Raw genomic sequence first — 9,550 nt, 5'->3', positions numbered from 1 at the left:
ACCAAATGACATGGATTCATCATGAAATGTGTAGCATAAAAAATGTGAAGGTGATCTGTACACACATATCTATTTTCAACTGGCCCAAACTTTTAACTTAATGAGATCGATATAATAATCTTAAGGTACAAAGTATAATAATTAAAACCACATATATATATAAATAATCAAATATGTCTGAAAGTTCAATGTATGCATACAAGAAATTAAACATAGAACATAAAACATATGAAAATGATTATCTCCCACTAAACATCAGATTCCTCAAACTGTACAACACCCATGTGAGCAACATGCTCATGAAAGACCTTGGGTGGAAGTCCTTTGGTTAGAGGATCTGCAATCATGGAGTTTGTCCCTAAATGTTCTATGGAAATCTGCCCACTCTGTACTCTTTCTTTAACAACTAGGAACTTAATGTCGATGTGCTTTGACTTAGTCGAGCTCCTATTGTTGTTGGAATACAATACAACTGATTTGTTGTCACAATATAACTTAAGTGGTCTTTCGATGCCTTTCACAATTTTCAGCCCTGTGACAAAATTTCTCAGCCATATTCCGTGATTAGATGCCTCAGAGCATGCTACAAATTCTGCTGCCATGGTGGATGAAGCTATAAGGGTTTGCTTGACACTGCGCCAAGAAACCACACCACCAGCCAACATAAAAAATGTAACCTGAAGTAGATTTTAAGCTATCTTGACATCCTGCAAAATCCGAGTCAGAAAACCTAGTGATCGCCAACTGGTTTGACCTCCTGTATGTGAGCATATAACCTTTTGTTCTCTTTAAATATCTCATGACCCTCTTTGCTGCTTTCCAATGGTACATACCTGGATTGCTTAAGTATCTGCCTAGAACCCCAACTATGTATGCTATGTCTGGACGCATACATACTTGGGCATACATCAAACTTTCTATAGCTGACGCATAAGGAATCTTCTACATTTCCTCAATTTCCAAATTCCCCTTTGGGCACTGATTAAGACTGAACTTGTCTCCCTTAGCAACTGGAGTATCCCATATTTACATTCATGCATGCTAAACCTTTTAAGAATTTTATCGATATAGCTCCTTTGTGATAATCCTAGAATACCCCGAGATCGATCTCAGTGTATCTGAATTCCTAATACAAAGGAGGCGTCACCAAGATCTTTCATTTCAAAATTCTTTGACAAAAATTTCTTGGTTTCGTGCAATATGCCTATATCATTAGTGGCAAGCAGAATGTCATCAACATACAAGATCAGGAAAATAAACGTGCTCCCCTTAAACTTGTGATACATATAATCATCAACAAGATTCACCTCAAAGTCAAATGAGAGAATTACTTGATGAAATTTATGGTACCATTGACGAGATGCTTGTTTTAGTCCATAAATGGATTTAGTCAATTTGCAAACCATATTCTTTGGGTCTCCTGACACAATTTTCTGGTTGCACCATATAGATCGTCTTGTCAATGTCACCATTGAGAAACGCTGTTTTGACATCCATTTGATGAAGCTCCAAATCATAATGTGCAACAAGAGTCATAATTGTCCTAAAAGAGTCTTTTGATGAAACTGAAGAAAAAGTCTTTTTAAAGTCAATCCCTTCTTTTTGAGTAAATCTTTAGCTACAAGACGAGCCTTATACCTCTCCACATTACCTCTAGAATTCCGTTTGGTCTTGAATAACCATTTACAACCAATGGGTTTCACACCTTCTGGTAATGGGACAAGTTCTCAAACCTTATTGTCTTGCATGGATTTATACTCTTCCCTCATTACTTCAATCCATTTTTCTGAATTAGGATCATGTATGGCTTGACGGACGGTGATTGGGTCATCTTCCATCACACCATTGTTAGGATCTTCATTTTCTTGGAGAAATACAACATAATCATCTAACATGACACTTCTCCTTTCTCTCATGGATCTCCGCAAAGGTGATGGCTCATGAAGCATAGGTGGTTGAGGATCTTGAGTTTGTTCTTCACAAACAACCCAAATCACCTTGAGTATGGGGTTCATCAGCAATGTTTTGTGGAGGTTCCGAACTTACTTCATCAAAAGTAACTGTTTGAATCGGTTCTGGAATTTTTACCGATTCTTCCTCCAAAACAAATTTCCTAATCTTATTCTTCCCCCCGAAACTTAATATCCTCAAAGAATGTAGCAGTCTCTGTCTCAAAAATTGTCTTTAATATGGGATCATAAAATTTATATCCCCTGGATCTCTCAGAATAACTATTAAAGTAACTACTTACTGTTCGGGAGTCCAATTTCTTTTCATTTGGCTTATAAGGCCTTGCCTCAGCTAGACAACCCCACATATGGAAATGCTTTAGACTAGGCTTTCGCTCAATCGAAAGCTCATAAGGTGTTTTGATAGCTGCTTTAGTTGGTACTCTGGTAAGGTGGAATGACAAATCATACTCCTTACCATATCCTTATGAGTCTGGTTTCGTCTCTCAGCTACACCATTCATACTGGGTGATCCCAACATGGTGTATTGTGGGACAATTCTACACTCTTCTAGGTACCTGGCAAAAGGTCCTGGACGATGTTTACCTGATCCATCATATCTGCCATAGTACTCACCACCACGATTAGATCTAACAGACTTAATTCTTTTGTTGAGTTGATTTTCAACTTCAACTTTAAAAGATTTGAACACATCCAAAGACTGTGACTTTTCATGTATAAGAAATAAGTATGCATATCTTGAGTAACCATCTATGAATGATATAAAGTATTGTTGACCATTCCAAGAAGGTGTAGGAAATGACCCACAAATATCCGTATGTATCAACTCTAAGACGTCTGAAGCTCTATATGCACCTAATCTCTTCGCTTTGGTCTGTTTGCCCTTAATGCATTCAACACAAACATCAAAGTTTGTGAAGTCAATGGACTCTAAGATTTCATTTGACACAAGTCGTTCAACTCTAATTTTAGAGATGTGACTTAAGTGCTTGTGCCAGAATGCTCTTGATTGAGTATTGTCAATTTTACATTTAGTACCATGAGATTCTGTATTGAGGGTTTCATTATAGGTGGTCACAGTATTAAGCAAATATAGATTATCATAAGCCAAAAGTGAACCAGTTCCAACAATATTTGAATTAAAAGACAAATTGAATTCATTGTTTCCAAATGAACAAGAATAACCTGATTTGTCCAAATAAGAAACTGAAATTAAATTTCGTCTAAATGACGACACAACAAAAGTGTCTTTCAAATCCAAATAAAAACCATTACATAACAATAATCTAAAATGCCCAATAACCTCCACATCCACCGATTTGCCATCTCCAACGTATATCCATCTTTTAGAATCAGTTGGCTTCCGGTAATTTAGGCAACCCTTCACAGAAACACTGATGTTAGTAGTTGCACCTGAGTCTAACCACCAAGTGTTACTAGGTACTGACGCTAAATTGACCTCAGAACATACCAAAGTAAGAAACATACCTTTCTTTGCACGTCAAGCATGATATTTGGCACATTTCTTCTTTATGTGTCCAGTCTTATTGCAAAAGAAACATTTGCTTTTCTGAAATTGTTTCTTTTGTTCTGGACCCTTAGTAGATTCCTTCTTGGGATCCTCCAATCTCTTTCTTTTGCCCTTAGCCTTTGAGGTGCTTGCAAAATGAGCACTTTCTGTCTTGTCTTGCTTTAGTCTTTCCTCTTCTTGCACACAGTATGAAATGAGCTCATTAAGAGACCATTTATCCTTCTAACAGTTATAAGATACTTTAAATTGATTAAACTGTGCACGAAGAGAAATCAGCATCAAATGAATGAGTAAGTCTTCTAAGATTTCAAGCTTTAGTGCCTTGAGTTTGAAAATAATATTAGACATGCTCATAATGTATTCCCTGATATTTCCTTTGCCCTGATATTTCATGGAGATCAAGTTCTGAAGAAGAGTGCTTGCCTCCGCCTTTTCGCTTTTTGCAAAGCGCTTCTCAATCTCAGCAAGGAATTCTTTGGCAATTGTAATGTCTTCAGAAACAGTGCCCCTAAACACCTCTGGGATGCCACGCTTAATGATCATTATGCTCATGCAGTTTAAACGAACCCACTTCTCATGATCCCTCCTATCTTCAGGAATACTAGACGCCGTAGGAGTAGGGGGTTGCTCAGTCCTTAACGCAAGATCCAGATCCATGCAGCCAATGATAATCTCAATGTTCTCCTTCTAGTCCTTAAAATTTGTTCCATTGAGGATCGGAACAAAATTCACATTGGCAGATACAGAAGCAATTGTAGCTGTATATAAAACAAGAGGAATTAACTTATTATGCTCACATAATAAAATATAGTCATTATAAATATATTCAAATAATGGTTTAACCCATCCCAAAACACCCAATGCATCATTAATATAAAGTTTTTGGACAGTAATATTAACTGCAAGGGGTATCTTGTTGTAATGATCAAACATTGATAATAAAGCACGTCCAACAACAAACTAATCTTTGGATTAATTTATCATCGACAAAGCAAATCCTTATAATTATCACATGTTTATCATCATAAGTGTGTATGCAATCCAATCAAATATTAATCTTCTTTTGGACCGATCAATACCTGCATGAACGTACATAAACACCAACATTTAACATTTTTCATGAACTATCTACTTAAGAGAGGTCACTTTGGTGACTTCTTGATTCAATTAACTCATTTAAAATGTTAAATGAAACCAGAATTTGATTATTTATTTATTCCAAAACCAAATATATTTATTTTATATATTAAACAACCAAAAAATATATAAAATAAATAAAATTATTTATATTCCAAATATAAATACTTATGTTCAAATATCTTAATTAATTATTATATTTGAACCCAAAATTCAAATTAATTGAAATTACTTCAATTAGGGTTTTTTATTCGATCTCCTTCTCCTCACACACAGAGAACCATATGGGAACCCTGAACCCTAGCCGCCATGACCTGTGAAGCCGCCGTCGTTAACCAGATCAACGCTGGCCACCACGCAGCCACTGTGAAAACAACCATAAACCCCTCATCCCACGTGAACCACCTCCGCTGCAGCCGTGAACCATCACCATGAGGTTGTCGCGAGCCAGATCAGCGTCACAGGCACCTCGCCACCACCAGAACAAGAACCAAAGCGCGAAACCCTCGCGCAACAGTCGTCTCCTCCGACGCTCTTCCTTCAAGACCCTGGTGCGCGCAAACAACGGAGGAAACATTGGCCAAACAAACGCAAACGGAAACCATCATGAACCGCCGTGATGCATTGTCGTTCCAAACACAAGAAGAACCCAACAATAACGCCCTAGACAAGAATGCAACTTCAAGAAAGGGGTTCAATCTTCTTCCTTGTGATTGGCCGTGTTTGATGAAGAAGAGGGTTTGAAACCCACGCAAGAGACGGGAGGTTAAGAAATTGGGAATTTAGGGTTTTTTTGAAACCCTCGAAAAACAGATTTGGGGATCGACAAAATTAGGATTTAATTTCACATAATTGGGATTAAGAGTTCTTTAAAATAAAAAGAATCTGAATCTATAAAAATAATTCCCAAAGACAAACATGAATCAAGTATGGGTAGCTTTGATACCAAATGTTAGCATAAGCAGAATATGATCCTAATATTGATTCTAACAATCAATCATAAACAATATCCCATACTCATAATCATGTTGTAAATAGTAAACAAAAGCGTACCTGAATTAGCCATAACGATGATGTTCCTTCTTTAGAGCACTACTGATCCAGTGATCTTCCTCCTGTAGAGCACCTTTATTTCCCTTTAGTTTTCTCTCTTGATGGGGAAAGAGAGAAAGGAACAGGAACTTGAAAAGTACGTTATGACTCTGTGTACTCTCAAAAGGGGACCATGTAACATCCTTAAGGAATATTACTAATTTTTTTTATAAATAAAATTCCAATCAAAATAAATACCGCATTGATTATAACTATTTCCCAAAAACGCGAGAAATTTAAAACTTTAAAATAACTGTCATAAACCAGGAGTCCATACATATAAAACTGAAATAAAATCCAATGGCTCCCGAAATGATTACATAATTCTCTCAAAAACCAAGATAATAATACATGTACAAAAATCCCCAAGCTAGCCCACGCTCCGAGTCTAAGCGTCTCCTGGCTCACCTGTCAAATCATCTGCTCCCGGATAACAAGATATCTGATCATCGCCACACACACACAAATAGGGTGAGCTATGCACAATAAAACATAAATAGATATATCTGAAATAAATATGCTTCCCCACCCAAATCATATAAGTACAAAACCCACAATTTCCAAATCACTCAACCATGACTTCATAGTCCTTCATGAGTCATATGCATGAACTAGGTCTTAGGACTTCCCTGTGCTCCCACAAAACTGACTCATCTGTGGTCCAACCCTATGAGCCTATCCGGCTCATAGTCTTGCCCTACAGACTCCTCGCCTGTAGTATAAACATCCAAGTCTCACACTTGGACCCTAGCACGCGCACAATCATCATACTATGGACTCCTCTCCCAATAGTAGCCGACGGGAACATCACAGTTCCTTGCCAATCGTGCGCCCGACACATGCAATCACCATACTAAGGACTCCTCGCCCAATATTAGCCGACGGGAACTCAACTAGTTCCATGCCCATCATGTGTCCAACCACCGAGCACATCCCAGACCCCTATTGGACTTAGTCCTTCAAGCCCAAACACCAATCACATGCAAACACATCCTATCCTTAGCATAAAACAGCCAACACACTCTTAAAGGCATGAAAAACATAGCAATCCACTTAAACTCGCTTAAGCTAGGGACCCCTCGCCCAGGCTGAGCGAGTTTTAAACAATAATAACATCAAGTTATCTCGCTTAGGCGAGATGCGCTCGCCTGGGCGAGCCACACGTTTGCCCAAAACCACAACAAAACCTCGCCTAGACGAGTATTCAACAAAACACACAAGAACACACTTCGAGAACTCGCTTAGGCGAGCCACTCTCGCCTAGGCGAGAGTGTCAATCGCTCAAAACTCCAAAGCCTCTCGCCTAAGTGAGAGACCATGTCGCTCAAACCCCTCCTTGGTCGCCTAGACGAGAATCACGAACCAAAACTCAATGTGTGACTCTACAACTCTCGCTTAGGCGAGATGGACCCGCTTGGGCGAGACTTGCAGGGTTTCAAGTCTGATCACGCGCACAGTTCACTCTAATATTGCACAACCATACCAAAACACAGTACAAGCATTCCAAAATAATGTATAACATTCCCCTTCACTCTAATGCAACACTAAACTTATATAACATGCATTGTGCCCATTAGAGATACCTCAACTCAAAATTTACCCAAACGAACCACACCATACCCCAAAACCCTCATCCAACACTTGCTAAACAATAAGGACTCGATAACAACATCAAGTATCAAATTCTCAATCTCAATACACGTATAAGATCAATTCATACCACAGAGTATTCATTTGACCACAGCAATTCGGGAACACACAAAAAATTCATATACAATTAATTTCAGCACCCCTAACCTGTGAATCTTTGCTTCCAAAGGTCGCCTAATCCTTGACTTTGTGATTGCTAGAACCCTCCCTTTTTGCTCTCTCAACCACCACCGCTTTGCTCTCAATCCCGCTTAGCTTTCGCAACTCGTAATCCTTTCTCACTCCAATTTTTAGACTTCCAAAACCCTTCTAATGGCCTAATTCTCCCTTTTTATATGACTCCCAATTGTGGTAAAAAGAATAAAACGAAAATTGACCTTTTTAATGCCTATTATTAACTTTCATAAGCTATTATGGACTATTTTTCCAACTCCCTTGGCTGCCCACTTTCTCTAGTGGGCTTTCCCACCCTTTCACATTCAGACCACAAGCATTATAGCAAAAATAAAGAGATTAATTTACTCTCATCACGGTTTGAACCCGTGACCTTCCACCCACAATGCTAATCACCACCACCATGCTAATTCACATTTGGTGATATACACAATCAACATATGTTTACATTTCAAATTCTACACTCTTACATATTATTAAAATAAATCATAAAACAACAACACATAATTGGCATACATAGGACTCGAACCCAAGTCCTCTCACACAATCAAAGTACTCTCAACCATTTGAGCTAGTACTTTTCCACATCACATCAAACAGCAATTAATGCCATAAAGACGCCTTCTACCCGCATTTATTAATTAATTAATTAATTTTTCCGAGTCTTACAATTCCTCCACCTTTAAAAGTTTTCGTCCTTGAAAATAAAACTTACCAGTAAAGAGGTGAGGATAGGACTTCCTCATGAGATCTTCCATCTCCCAAGTCATCTCTTGGGTTGCCTCATCCTAGAGAACCTTCACGGTCCGTATCTCCTTCCCTCTGAGCTGTTTGACTTGAGAATCCAGAATCCTCACCGGTCCGACTCCAAGAGTCAGGTTCTCGCGTACCTGAACATCATCATGCTCCAGCACATGAGTAGGATCCGTCACGTACTTCCTCAACTGTGATACGTGGAAAATATTTTGCAAGTTTCCCAAGTGAGGTGGCAATGCAATCTCATACGCCACCGGTCCAATTTGTCTCGTAATCTGATATGGACCGATGAATCGAGGGGTCAACTTCCTCGACTTCAATGCTCTCCCAATACATGCTGTAGGTGTAACTCTGAGAAATACGTGGTCACCAGCCTCAAACTCGAGTGGCCTCCTCCTCTTATCTGCGTAAGATTTCTGCCGACTCTGAGTTGCACGCATCCGTTCCTGTATTACCCTTACCTTCTCAATGGTCTGTTGTAAGAACTCTGGACCAAGTACCACAGCTTCCCCATCCTGCTGCCAACACAAAGGTGTTCGACACCTCTTGCCATACAAGGCCTCGTACGGTGCCATCCCGATGCTGGAATGGTAGCTGTTATTATAAGTGAACTCCACTAGTGGTAGCACATCACTCCAAGTCCCTAGGTGATCCAGAACACACGTTCTCAATAAGTCCTCCAGAGACTGTATGGTTCTCTCAGACTGGCCATCCGTCTGAGGATGATATGTCGAGCTCATCTTCAACTGAGTACCCAAAGTGTTCTGCAACGATTGCCAGAACCTCGAGGTAAACCTCGGATCTCTATCCGATATGATACTCTCAGGCACACCATGTAATCTGACTATCTCCCTGACGTACAACTCTACCAGCTTATCTAGGGACATCTTCTGATTAATAGGTAGAAAGTGAGCGCACTTCGTCAGTCGATCCACTATTACCCATATAGAATCATGCCCCCTCACTGACCTCGGTAGATGAGTAACAAAATCCATGGAAATGCTGTCCCATTTCCACTGGGGAATCTCAAGAGGCTCTAACATACCATCTGGCCTCGGATGCTCTATTTTCACTTTCTGACACACTAGACAAGATGCCACATAGTTTGCCACATCAATTTTCATACCAGTCCACCAGAAAGTCGCCTTCAAGTCCTTGTACATCTTAGTCATACCTGGGTGTATGCTAAGACGACTCTTATGCCCTTCATCCAAGAGCATTTTCCTCAATACCCGACTGC

The sequence above is a fragment of the Vigna unguiculata genome, chromosome 3 (genome assembly GCF_037176805.1).
Source record: "Vigna unguiculata cultivar grain cowpea cultivar isolate G323 ecotype 2 chromosome 3, ASM3717680v1, whole genome shotgun sequence".
In the NCBI taxonomy this organism is placed as follows: Eukaryota; Viridiplantae; Streptophyta; class Magnoliopsida; order Fabales; family Fabaceae; genus Vigna; species Vigna unguiculata.
The sequence above is the reverse complement of the archived record's forward strand: the minus strand, read 5'-3'. Positions refer to the sequence as shown.